Source organism: Eriocheir sinensis, chromosome 2, assembly GCF_024679095.1.
Source record: "Eriocheir sinensis breed Jianghai 21 chromosome 2, ASM2467909v1, whole genome shotgun sequence".
In the NCBI taxonomy this organism is placed as follows: Eukaryota; Metazoa; Arthropoda; class Malacostraca; order Decapoda; family Varunidae; genus Eriocheir; species Eriocheir sinensis.
Genome location: NC_066510.1, coordinates 25,010,088 through 25,022,586, shown reverse-complemented (window position 1 = coordinate 25,022,586; position 12,499 = coordinate 25,010,088). Strand labels below are relative to the sequence as shown.

General features: G+C 44.5%; 1 protein-coding gene and 1 long non-coding RNA gene across 5 annotated transcripts in view; one reads left to right on the top strand and one right to left on the bottom strand.

Annotated features, from left to right (window-relative positions):
• LOC127001610 (gelsolin, cytoplasmic-like) overlaps positions 1 to 12,499 on the bottom strand; it is a 90,570-nt gene that overhangs the window by 60,789 nt on the left and 17,282 nt on the right. The window lies entirely within an intron of this gene.
• On the top strand, positions 648 to 2,529 carry LOC127001622 (uncharacterized). The gene is made up of 2 exons (XR_007755361.1): positions 648 to 1,034; positions 1,353 to 2,529. It is a non-coding gene; the product is annotated as an uncharacterized LOC127001622 (long non-coding RNA).

Genomic DNA, 12,499 nt, shown 5'->3' with positions numbered 1-12,499 from the left:
CTTTACTTTCCTCTTCCCTCTTTCCTCCAGGCTTTACTTTCCACTTCCCTCTTTCCTCCAGGCTTTACTTTCCTCTTTCCTCCCGGCTTTACTTTCCTCTTCCCTCTTTCCTCCAGGCTTTACTTTCCTCTTCCCTCTTTCCTCCAGGCTTTACTTTCCTCTTTCCTCCCGGCTTTACTTTCCTCTTCCCTCTTTCCTCCAGGCTTTACTTTCCTCTTTCCTCTTTCCTCCAGGCTTTACTTTCCTCTTCCCTCTTTCCTCCAGGCTTTACTTTCCTCTTTCCTCTTTCCTCCCGGCTTTACTTTCCTCTTCCCTCTTTCCTCCAGACTTTACTTTCCTCTTCCCTCTTTCCTCCAGGCTTTACTTTCCTCTTTCCTCTTTCCTCCAGGCTTTACTTTCCTCTTTCCTCTTTCCTCCCGGCTTTACTTTCCTCTTCCCTCTTGACTTTACTTTCCTCTTCCCTCTTTCCTCCAGGCTTTACTTTCCTCTTCCCTCTTTCCTCCAGGCTTTACTTTCCTCTTACCTCTTTCCACCAGGCTTTACTTTCTCTTACCTCTTTCCTCCAGGATTTACTTTCCTCTTCCCTCTTTCCTCCAGGATTTACTTTCCTCTTCCCTCTTTGCTCCAGGCTTTACTTTCCTCCAGGCTTTACTTTCCTCTTCCCTCTTTCCTCCAGGCTTTACTTTCCTCTTCCCTCTTTCCTCCAGGCTTTACTTTCCACTTCCCTCTTTCCTCCAGGCTTTACTTTCCTCTTCCCTCTTTCCTCCAGGCTTTACTTTCCTCTTTTCTCTTTCCTCCAGGCTTTACTTTCCTCTTTCCTCCAGGCTTTACTTTCCTCTTTCCTCCAGGCTTTACTTTCCTCTTCCCTCTTTCCTCCAGGCTTTACTTTCCTCTTCCCTCTTTCCTCCAGGCTTTACTTTCCTCTTCCCTCTTTCCTCCAGGCTTTACTTTCCTCTTCCCTCTTTCCTCCAGGTTTTACTTTCCTCTTTCCTCTTTCCTCCAGGCTTTACTTTCCTCTTCCCTCTTTCCTCCAGGTTTTACTTTCCTCTTCCCTCTTTCCCCCAGGCTTTACTTTCCTCTTCCCTCTTTCCTCCAGGCTTTACTTTCCTCTTCCCTCTTTCCTCCAGGCTTTACTTTCCACTTCCCTCTTTCCTCCAGGCTTTACTTTCCTCTTTCCTCCCGGCTTTACTTTCCTCTTTCCTTTTTCTTGCAGGCTTTACTTTCCTTTCCTGCAGGCTTTACTTTCCTTTTTCCTGCATGCTTTATTTTCCTCTTTCGTCTTTCCTCCAGGCTTTGCTTTCCTCTTCCCTCTTTCCTCCCGGCTTTACTTTCCTCTTCCCTCTTTCCTCCAGGTTTTACTTTCCTCTTTCCTCTTTCCTCCCGGCTTTCTCTCATTTATTCACTACACATTTCCTTTCCTAATATTATTCTTCCCCAAACTGTCACATGTTTCTCCGTTTATTGCTCCTATACGTTTTCATTTTCTCGTTAATGTAGGTTTTCTCTCTCATCTATTCACTACACCTGTTTCTGTTGACATTTTTTCTTTACTTATTCACTAGACATATTCTCCGTGTTCACATTTTCATTCTTTCGATCTCTAATGCTTCTCCTTTTCATGTCCTTCAATGTCTCCCTTCCTTTGTTAATTCACGTTTTTTTTTTTTTTTTTTTTTGTCTCCATATTTCTCGTGTACTTTTTTTTCTCTTTGTTATTCATGTACTACTTTTACTTGTTATTTTTTTTGTTTTGTTTTTATATCTGCAACATGTTTCTCCTTTTCCTGCTCTGCTATGTTTTCCTTTACTTGTTAATTTATGTTTTCCCTCCATCTTTATTTGTGTTTTAATCGCTTTTTTTTTTCTTTTGATGTGTGATAAGTGAGTACCGGGCTTTTTTTCATTATTGTTTTCCTTTTTTTTTTTGGCCCTTGAACTGTTTACTGTAAAAAAAAAAAAGTTTCTCCCGTGTTTGTCCTTTCCATGTCTTCCTTTCCTTGTTATTTTGTTTTCTCTCCATCTTTATTTGTGTTTTAATCGCCTTTCTTTTGATGTGTAATACGTTTCTCCTTTCTTTGTCCTTTCCATGTCTTCCTTTCCTTGTTATTTTGTGTGTTTTCTCTCCATTTTTATGCGTCATACTTTTTTTTCTCCTTTTTTCTTGCAATCGGTAATATACTTTCTCCCTTTTTGCTCTCCCGCGTCTTCCTTTTCTTTTTCATTGACGTTTTCTCTCCCTCTTTATGCACTGTTTACTACCTTCTCGCTCTTATTATTCTCCTCCCCGCCTTGTCATTATTATATTTTCCGTCCACGCAATTACATATTTTCTCCACCGCTATTATTCATATTTTCCTCCCGCCCTTGTTATGGATGTTCCTCTTCTTTGTCTGGGTTTTCTTGTTCTTGTTCTTGATGATGCTGTTGTTGCGTGTTTTTAGGTTTGATGTTGCTATGTTCGTTTTTGTATTCTCTCTCTCTCTCTCTCTCTCTCTCTCTCTCTCTCTCTCTCTCTCTCTCTCTCTCTCTCTCCGATATAATTAATCATCTGTATTCTTCTGTCTCTCGCTGGGATTATTTTCGTCATTCCAAGTCTCTCTCTCTCTCTCTCTCTCATCACAACGACAACGACGACGACGCGAAGAAATACGAAAAAATGTCTTAACTTTTACAGGGCGGAAAACTTTTAGAATTTCCCCGATTTTTTTTTTTCTTCTTTTTTCGGCCGCTGATTATTTTCATTTTCCATTTTTTTTCCGGCCCGCCTCCTCCCCTTTTCTCCACCTTTAATTTCCGCAGCATTTATGGCCCATCTAGAGCAAACCTTCGTTCCCTTCAGGCTTCCTTTTCATGCCTTTTCGACTCCCTTATCGGCGCCCTAACGTCTGGGGGGAGGGATGGGGAGGAAGAGGAGGGAGGAGGGGGGGAGGAGAGGAGAGGGGGAGGAGTGGGGGAGGGGAGGGAGAGGGGAGGAAGGGGGAGGAGGGAGGGAGGGGAAGGGAGGAGAGGGGAGGGGAGGGAGGGAGGGGGAGGGAGGGGGGGAGGAGGAGGAGGGGAGGGGGGAGGGAGGGAAAGGGGAGGAGGAGAGGGAGGAGGAGGGAGGAGGAAGAAGGGAGGAAAGAGAGAGAGAGAGAGAAGGGCGTTATCAATATTTTTCCTTTTTCGTCTCTTAATACACGACATTAACATCATTTATCTGTCTTTTCCTGATGCTTTCTCCTCCTCCTCCTACTTTTCCTCCTCCTTATCTGGTTCGAGGGGAAGATTCTTAAACGAAAAACAAACTGATAATATATTTCCTGTTCACATTCTCTCTCACTCCCTCTCTCTCTCTCTCTCTCTCTCTCTGAATATCGAGTTTCTTCTTTTTAGCTCTTTCCTTTTCTTCCTATGATATGTTTCTTCTCTTTGTTTCATTATGTCCTTTTCTTTTTCTTCATTCCCTCTTTCTTCTTCTTCTCTCTCTCTCTCTCTCTCTCTCTCTCTCTCTCTCTCTCTCTCTCTCTCTCTCTCTCTCTCTCTCTCTCACCTGCGTCCCACGTGTCAGAATACATTAACTTACCAGCCGACGAGTGACGCATTCTCATCACCTCTGCCTTTTACTACCATCATTCAGGGGCAAGACCTAATTTACCTAAGTACTGTTTGCCGTCTGAATAAATTGTAGTAACAGTTTCATCCGGCTCCGGCAAGTGTCTGGATTAGGTTCGCATTCTCTAGACGCATTCGCCTTTCACATCAACTATTGCATTTGATATTCTGAGACGCTTCCACCTCTCCCATCAACTACTTATTTCCAAAGGCCAAAAAGCATATCAGTCGGGTTCTCATGAGTGTTTCTTTAGGTTCATGGTAGGGAAGGATCACACAACCACCTGGGTCATAAAAATACCCCTCGAAATGCCCACACCTCCTACTAAAGTCTTGTCAAATAGGTCACACTATCACCAGGGTCATAGAACTACCTCTCGAATTTTTTGTATTTTTTTTTACAGTAGAGGAAGCAGCTCAAGGGCAAAAAAAAGAGAAAACAATAATGAAAAAAAAAAGCCCGCTACTCACTGCTCCTACAAAGAGTCAAGAGGAGTGGCCGAAAGATGGGTCAGTTTCGGGAGGAAAGGTGTCCTGATCCCTCCTCTGGAAAGAGTTCAAGTCGTAGGCAGGAGGAAATACAGATGAAGGAAGATTGTTCCAGAGTTTACAAGCGTGAGAGATGAAAGAGTGAAAATGCTGGCTAACTCGGGCGTAAGGGATTTGGACAGTAAAGGGATGAGCTTGAGTAGAAAGTCGTGTGTGGCGAGGCCGCGGGAGGGGGGGAGGCATGCAGTTAGCAAGTTCAGAAGAGCAGTCAGCGTGAAAATATCGATAGAAGGTAGAAAGAGAGGCAACATGGCGGCGGAATTTAAGAGGTAGAAGACTATCAGTAAGAGGAGGAGAGCTGATGAGACGAAGAGCCTCTACTCTGTCCAGGAGAGTTGTGTGAATGGAGCCCCCCCACACGTGAGATGCATACTCCATACTACTGCTGAACTCCTGCTAAAGCCTTGTCAAATGGGTCACACTACCACCAGGGTCATAAAACTACCCCTCGAAATGCCCACAACTACTGCTAAAGCCTTGTCAGATGGGTCACACTTCCACCAGGGTCATAAAACTACCCCTCGAAATGCCCACAACTCCTGCTAAAGCCTTGTCAGATGGGTCACACTTCCACCAGGGTCATAAAACTACCCCTCGAAATGCCTACAACTACTGCTAAAGCCTTGTCAATTGGGTCACACTACCACCAGGGTCATAAAACTACCCCTCGAAATGCCCACAACTCCTGCTAAAGCCTTGTCAAATGGGTCACACTTCCACCAGGGTCATAAAACTACCCCTCGAAATGCCCACAACTCCTGCTAAAGCCTTGTCAAATGGGTCACACTTCCACCAGGGTCATAAAACTACCCCTCGAAATGCCCACAACTCCTGCTAAAGCCTTGTCAAATGGGTCACACTTCCACCAGGGTCATAAAACTACCCCTCGAAATGCCCACAACTCCTGCTAAAGCCTTGTCAAATGGGTCACACTTCCAGCGTAACAATCTGTATCTCGGAAAAACTCCCATCCTGCAGATATCCACAATCAGTTCATTTCTCACCCAAGGACTTACTATCAATTCTCTTTCTTATGGACATACTATCAACGCCCTTCGTGTAGAGACTTTTACTATCAGATACTTGAGGATACACTAATATAAACTTGACGGATACTCCAACAACCGCCTCAGCTGCACAGTGAAAAGAATAATGTTCATCTTATATTCAAGATGAGGGAATCTGCTGCACTCTCTTCATCCACAGTGCCTTCTTTCTCTCCTCTCCTCTCCCCTCCTGCGCCTCCCTCCCTGCCCCTGCTTCCTCTCTCTCTACCTCTCCTCCCGCCTTCCCTCCGGCACTTCCTTCACTCAGCACCGAAAATGTCTTGTGAATCACGTCGGGAATGTGGCGCCTGTTGCTGTGCGTGTGTGTGTGTGTGTGTGTGTGTGTGTGTGTGTGTGTGTGTGTGTGTGTGTGTGTGTGTAATGGGGTGTGGTATGGGCGTGGCATTCCTGTTTGGTTGCGTGTGGCATGACTAGAGGGGGACACACACACACACACACACACACACAGGGGGGAACATGTTAACGCTCTTCGGAACTAACGTTGAAGATTTATTTGATTTAATCTTTTTTGGGCCCATTTCGGAGCTTGAAACTTTGAGGGTGTGTTTACAATTCCACCCTAACTCTCTCTCTCTCTCTCTCTCTCTCTCTCTCTCTCTCTCTCTCTCTCTCTACCTAAAGTGGCGAGAGAGAGAGACGAAGAGTGTGTGGGGCTGTACACTGAGTCATGACTGTTCTCTCCCCTCTCTTTCCCCTCTCTCTCTCCCTCTCTCCCTCTCCCTCTCCTCTCTGAAAAATGATACTAATTTCTCTCAGGGTGTGGCCGCTCTCACCCCCATCTTCTTTCCCTTCCTTCTCTCCATCATTCTTTCACCCCGTCTTTCACCTCTACCAGCCCATCTTTCACCTTCTCCCCATTATTCCTCTCCCATCATTCTCGCTCTCTCCTTCTCCCTCTTTCACCTCTCCCATCTCGTCCCACACCATGTCCTTCCCTCCCTGCATATCATCCCTGTTTCCTTCCTATTTCTCACCTCATCTCTATATATATCCCCTTCTCCCTTCACGCTTTCCTTATTTCCTCCCTATTTTCCTCCCTCCCTTAAAGATCTACTGCCTAATCTCGTTTCCGGATGCTGGGCTCGTTTTCCCCTCCCTCATCTTCCATCCCTTCGCTATAACGTCATTTCCTACAAACAGCATCAAGCCAGTCAGTCGCCCACCCATCCCTCCTTCCTTCCTCCTCCTTCTCTTCTCCTTCTTCTGCTCTCGCCTCAACTTTTATCGTGTCCTTTCGTCCTCCTCCTCTTCCTCACGCCTTTCTCTCTTCACCTTCAATCATCATCTTATCTCCTCCTCTTCCTCCTTTTCCTTATCCACTTTTCTCTTTCACCTATTAATCTTTTTGCTTCTTCTTTACAACCTTTTCCTTAACCCGTGCTCATGTTCCTCCTCTTCTTCCTTGTGGCTATTTATCTCCCCGTTACAATTATTACTCTTCTTCCTCTTCCTCCTCCTCCTCTTCCTCCTTCCCTTCTACTCTTGCTCCATCTTTTTCCCGTCCCGTAATCCGCCTCATCTTCCTACTAATTATATTCCGCCTCTAGATATTTCCTCTTTTCCTCCTCCTCCTCCTCCTCCTCCTTCATTCTTTTTCTACCTTTTTATGTATCATTTTTTTTCTTATCCACGTCCACCTCATCTTCCACCTGCTTTTTTAATTTACTCCTCCAAACATTCATCTAGCTCCTACGCCTTCTTATCTCCTCCTCCTCCTCCTCCTCCTCCTCCATCTCCTCCCTTTCACTATGGCAGGGGTATTTTCCTCCACTCGACCCCTGTCATAGGAAGGGATGGACGCTCATCTCGTCTTAAGCCTGGAGGATCACACGCATCTCTCTCTCTCTCTCTCTCTCTCTCTCTCTCTCTCTCTCTCTCTCTCTCTCTCTCTCTCTCTCTCTCTCTCTCATGATGTTGTTCGTCCCCTCACGTTTCGCTATCACGGATTTACACTCGAGCAAACTGGAGACATTTCAAATTTAAAGTCTTTCCCGTCATCTTTTTTTTTTCTTCTGCGTCATCAGTTTCGTCGTGAATTTCTCGCACGGAAACATCACCTTCGCAAAATTAATCTTAAACTTAAAACACTTCCAATAACACTTCACACAACCTTCTACTAAAAAAAAAAATAACCCAACATGAAAGTTCTAAATAAGTGAAAAATAAAACTGGTAACGAAACTGGGGCTTAGGAGTATCATACATTCTCTAACGCTTCATTAACCTTTCTGATAGTTGTAAGAACGGATAGTTTTATGACCCTGGTGGGAGGTTGACAAATCCTCTGGACCACGAACATGAAAACAGTACTCATAAGGACGCGATAAACAGCGATTAACCTCTTTTCGGCGCTTGAGTGAAATAGTTGACGTGCAAGGCGGAAGCTTCTGAAAATACCAACCCTGAAATCACACTTTAAAGGATAACCGTGATGAGACAACGCCCAAGAGGAACACGATTGATGGGGGACAGATAGAGAAGAAAAATCTGTCTGGCAACTCAAGCAGGTGTAAACAAACATGATATCGGTCGGTAGCTGTTTACAGGCCCCCAGGTAAACAGCCCTAATGGCCCCTTTGCCCCCGGGGAGAAGAGGGGGAGGGGAAGAGGCAGGGGAGGAGGAGGAAGAGGAAAATGGGAAAGCAGGGAAAGAGGAGAAGGCTGATGAGGGGGAGGAGGAAATGGGAAAAAATGGAGAAAAATAAAAAGGAAAAATGGAAGTGAAGGAAGAGGAAGAGAAAGCAGAAGAGGAGGAGGAAGGGGGAGAAGGAGGAGGAAAATGTGAAAGTAGAGAAAGAGAAAGAGGAAAGTAAAAAAGAAAAACTGGAAAAAGGAGGATGCAGAAGAGGATGAAAGGGAGGAGGAGAAGGAGGGGTAGGAAGAGCAAGTAAAGAAGGAGGAGGAGGAGGTGGAAGAAGAAGAGTAAGGAAATCTACCTGAGTTTATATGCAATCTCCATTGCCGACATTTCTTCCTTTCACGCGAGACTCCGGTAAGAAGTCGTCCAACACTCTCTCTCTCTCTCTCTCTCTCTCTCTCTCTCTCTCTCTCTCTCTCTCTCTCTCTCTCTCTCTCAGCTTTCAAGATAGATTTACTGCTTATCAGGTACATCGCCGTCCTTATCTTTCAGTGGAGTGGAGAAAATGAGCGAAAATGGGACGTTCGCGAAGAGGGAGCGAAGATACGACGTCGAGGAAGGGAGATAAGGGAGAGGGAGGGTGATAGGTGAGAGGGAGGGAGGGAGAGGAAGGAAGGAAGGAAGTAGAGGCGAGAAAATGAGATAATAAACCAAGCTGAAAGGAGCCGGATACTGTGATGAGAGAGAGAGAGAGAGAGAGAGAGAGAGAGAGAGAGAGAGAGAAAGAGGAGGGAAGGAGAAGAGAGAGGAGATGGAGTTCCGAAAATGACAGACTTGTAAACAAAGAAACTGATGGTTCAAGGTCTTCTAGGAGGGGAAGAAGAGGCGGAAGAAGAGAAGGAGGAAGAGAAGACAAAGGAGGACGAGGAAGAAAATAATGGCAGGGTGACAAAGGACAAATAAATGATGACAAACTTGGCCATTAAAAAGTAATAGAGCAAGAAGGGGAGGAAGAAGAGGAGGAGGAGGAAGAAGAGGAGGAGAAAGAGAAAGAGGAAGAGGAGGCAGGGAGGAAAATCAAAAACGTGGAGAAAATGAAGAGAAAGACAATGGGGTAATATTTAAACTTATGAAAATGGAGAAAACGAGAGAAGGAAGGAAAATGAAGAGGAAAGGAAAGAAAAGAGGAGGAGAACGTGGGGCAACTAACCTGATATATGCACAGAGAGAGAGAGAGAGAGAGAGAGAGAGAGAGAGAGAGAGAGAGACGCGAGCTTCTCCTCTTACCCTCAACGGTCCCCAGAAGGCTCCATCATTTCCCTTCCCCTTATATCTTATTTCTTTTCCCCTCACCTTTCCCTCCATCTCCTGCAGGTGTTACTCTCTCTCTCTCTCTCTCTCTCTCTCTCTCTCTCTCTCTCTCTCTCTCTCTCTGATAAACTAATTCCGGCGTCTCTCAGAACTTCATTCGGCTTCATTCAACTGACGCCATGAGACTATGCGAGAAGCCTGGTCGTGACGTGTGTGTGTGTGTGTGTGTGTGTGTGTGTGTGTGTGTGTGTGTGTGTGTGTGTGTGTGTGTGTAGGGACGCCCACCATGCCATCATATCGCTATCCCTTTCCTGTCTGCTCGTTTTTTTTATATATTTTTTCTGTTATATCTATTTTTATCTCTCCCTGTGTTCCTCTCTCTCTCTCTCTCTCTCTCTCTCTCTCTCTCTCTCTCTCTCTCTCTCTCTCTCTCTCTCTCTCTCTCTCTCTGTGTCGCTTTACCTTCCTCCTTTGTCTCCTTCATTCCTTCATCTACTAACTCTTATTTTAGATTCTCTCTCTCTCTCTCTCTCTCTCTCTCTCTCTCTCTCTCTCTCTCTCTCTCTCTCTCTCTCTCTCTCTCTCTCTCTCTCTCTCGAAATCACTTTGTAACGCAGGATAAGATATCGACACGGGATACTGCGAGGGATAATAACGCTTGGGTAATACATGAGGGAGGAGGAGGAGGAGGAGGAGGAGGAGGAGGAGGAGGAGGAGGAGGAGGAGAGTGGATTTACAAAGAGAGAGAATGTCAGGTTTTTTGTTTCTTGTTTTCCTGACCTTCTTAGTTCCATGTTAATCGATTTTCTTTTGTTTTTATATTGTTTTTTTTTTATCATTAATTCGGTAGTCAGGTAGTAATTATGAGGATTGTGAAGAGGTCAATCGGTGAATGTGGAAAGGAAATGTAATATGGGTCATGATTCTTCTTTGTTTTCTATTAATGACACTAACGATGCTATTTATTTTTCCACCATTCAATTTTTCTTCTTTTTTTTTTGTATTCTCTTTCTTTTTTATATTTTCAGACAGAGCTATTTTTCTTCTACCTCTTTTCTTCTTCTCCTTCTTTTTCTACTTCGTTTTCTATTTATTTTTCTACTTCTACATCTACTTTTACTTTTACTTTTTTCTTTTTCTTCTTTTTCTTCTTCTTTAGCTTCCTTTTCTTCTTCAGACAGTGCCATTATTCTTTTACCCCTTTTCTTCTTGTCCTTTTTCTTCTACTTCCTCTTCTTCTTCTTCTTCTTTCTCTTCTCCTTCTCATGCAATACCTATCACCACCTTCCTCCTCAGCGTTCCTTCCTCTACTTTCAGATTCTCGCGTGTCATTCCGGCGACGTTCCCTTCGGCTCGCTGTCTCAAGTGTCACACGAGTTACACACACACACACACACACACACACACACAGAGGGAGAGGCGACTGACAGAAGGGAAGGGCTTAATATAACATGCAAATGGTGCTAAGTAAATTAACGCAAACTGAGCCAGAAAACGGAAATTCATGCAGAAACGACATGACGATAAATAAGAAGAGAAAGGGGATGTAAATAACCTAGCTAGCTAAACTTGGGAGAAGAGAAAACGGGAAAAGAGTGAAATGGGGAAGAGAATGAGGAGAAAAAGGGAAATGGACAACCGAGGCGACTAAACAAAGGGATAAGAGAACGGAAATAAAAAACGAAGTGGAAAGAGGAGGGAAAAAGAAGGGCGAGAGACACGAGACATTAAAAATAACGATATATATGGAGAGAGAGCGAAGTGGGAAAGAGAATGAGGAGAGAAAGGGGAAATGGACAACCGAGGCGACTAAGCATGGGATAAGAGAACGGAAATAAAAAAAACGAAGTGGAAAGAGGGCGGAAAAAGAAGGGCGAGAGAGACACGAGACATTAAAAATAACGATATATATGGAGAGAGAGCGAAATGGGGAGGAGAATGAGGAGAGAAAGAGAAAACAGATAGGCGAGACGACTAAACAAAGGGATATGAGAACGGAAATAAAAAACGAAGTGGAAAGAGGAGGGAAAAAGAAGGGCGAGAGAGACACGACATTAAAAATAACGATATATATGGAGAGAAAGCGAAATGGGGAGGAGAATGAGGAGAGAAAGAGAAGACAGATAACTGAGGCGACTAAGCATGGGATAAAAGAACGGAAATAAAAAACGAAGTGGAAAGAGGAGGGAAAAAGAAGGGCGAGAGAGACAGGAGACATTAAAAATAACGATATATATGGAGAGAGAGCGAAATGGGGAGGAGAATGAGGAGAGAAAGAGAAAACAGATAACTGAGGCGACTAAGCATGGGATAAGAGAACGGAAAAAAAACAAAATGAAAAGAAGAGAGAACAAGGGCGAGGGAGACAGGAGAACAGAAGAAATAACGATGAATATGGAGAGAAAGGGGACGTATTTAAATAACGAACATAACTAAACATAAAATAAAGCGAATAGAAAGATAGAAACGGAGCAGAGAGAGCAAACGAGGGAGGAGAAAGCGACAGGAAACTGGAGATAAAATGAAGCGATATGGACACTTACTGCAAGCTATCAACACACTCCTGCTGATATGAACTTTACCCGTCTACTCACACCACTCTCCCACGTAAAGCAGTCATCATCTAATATCACCAGTTCACCCATCTTATTAACCCACTTATTAACATGCAACCAATCAATAAGTTTCACCCCTTAGTATCCTACCGTCCTCACAAATTTACTAATACCTAATACATTCACCCATCTACCCACCCACCTACAAAATTATCAACCGCTAACCTCACTATGTATCCACCCACCCACCTAAGTACCTAAAAAAAGAAAAGAAAAAAAACAATCTGCATCTCTTCATCCACTCCTGTCCTCCACCCACCTAAGTGCTCATCCACCCACCCACTCAACCTCAACCCTTTCATTCGTACCCCCACTCACCCTCATCCACCCACCTACTTTTATCCACCCACCCACTCTTAAAAGTCAGTCAGTGGTAGGTCAAAGTTCAAAGGTCATCCCGCGGCCAATACTCCTCCCGTGACCTTATCTCTCACGGTCACCTGCTCGCCCGATGGCAGGTCAGGCAACACTGCGCTACTTTCTTCCTTACCTGGCCACTCTTATCGAGGCGCTGAAGGTAAAAGTTCGCCTGGTCATTTGTCACGTGCCTGCTCTCTCTCTCTCTCTCTCTCTCTCTCTCTCTCTCTCTCTCTCTCTCTCTCTCTCTCTCTCTCTCTCTCTCTCTCTCTCTCTCTCTCTCTCTCTCTCTCTCTCTGCCCTCACCTTGTTCTACACTCACATTTTTCTTCTCGCCTTCAACATTCTTCTTCTCCTCTTCTTGCATTTTTTTTTCTCCCCCCTCATCCTTCCTCTCCTTCTCTTCCTTTATTTTTCTTCTTCCTTCATCAT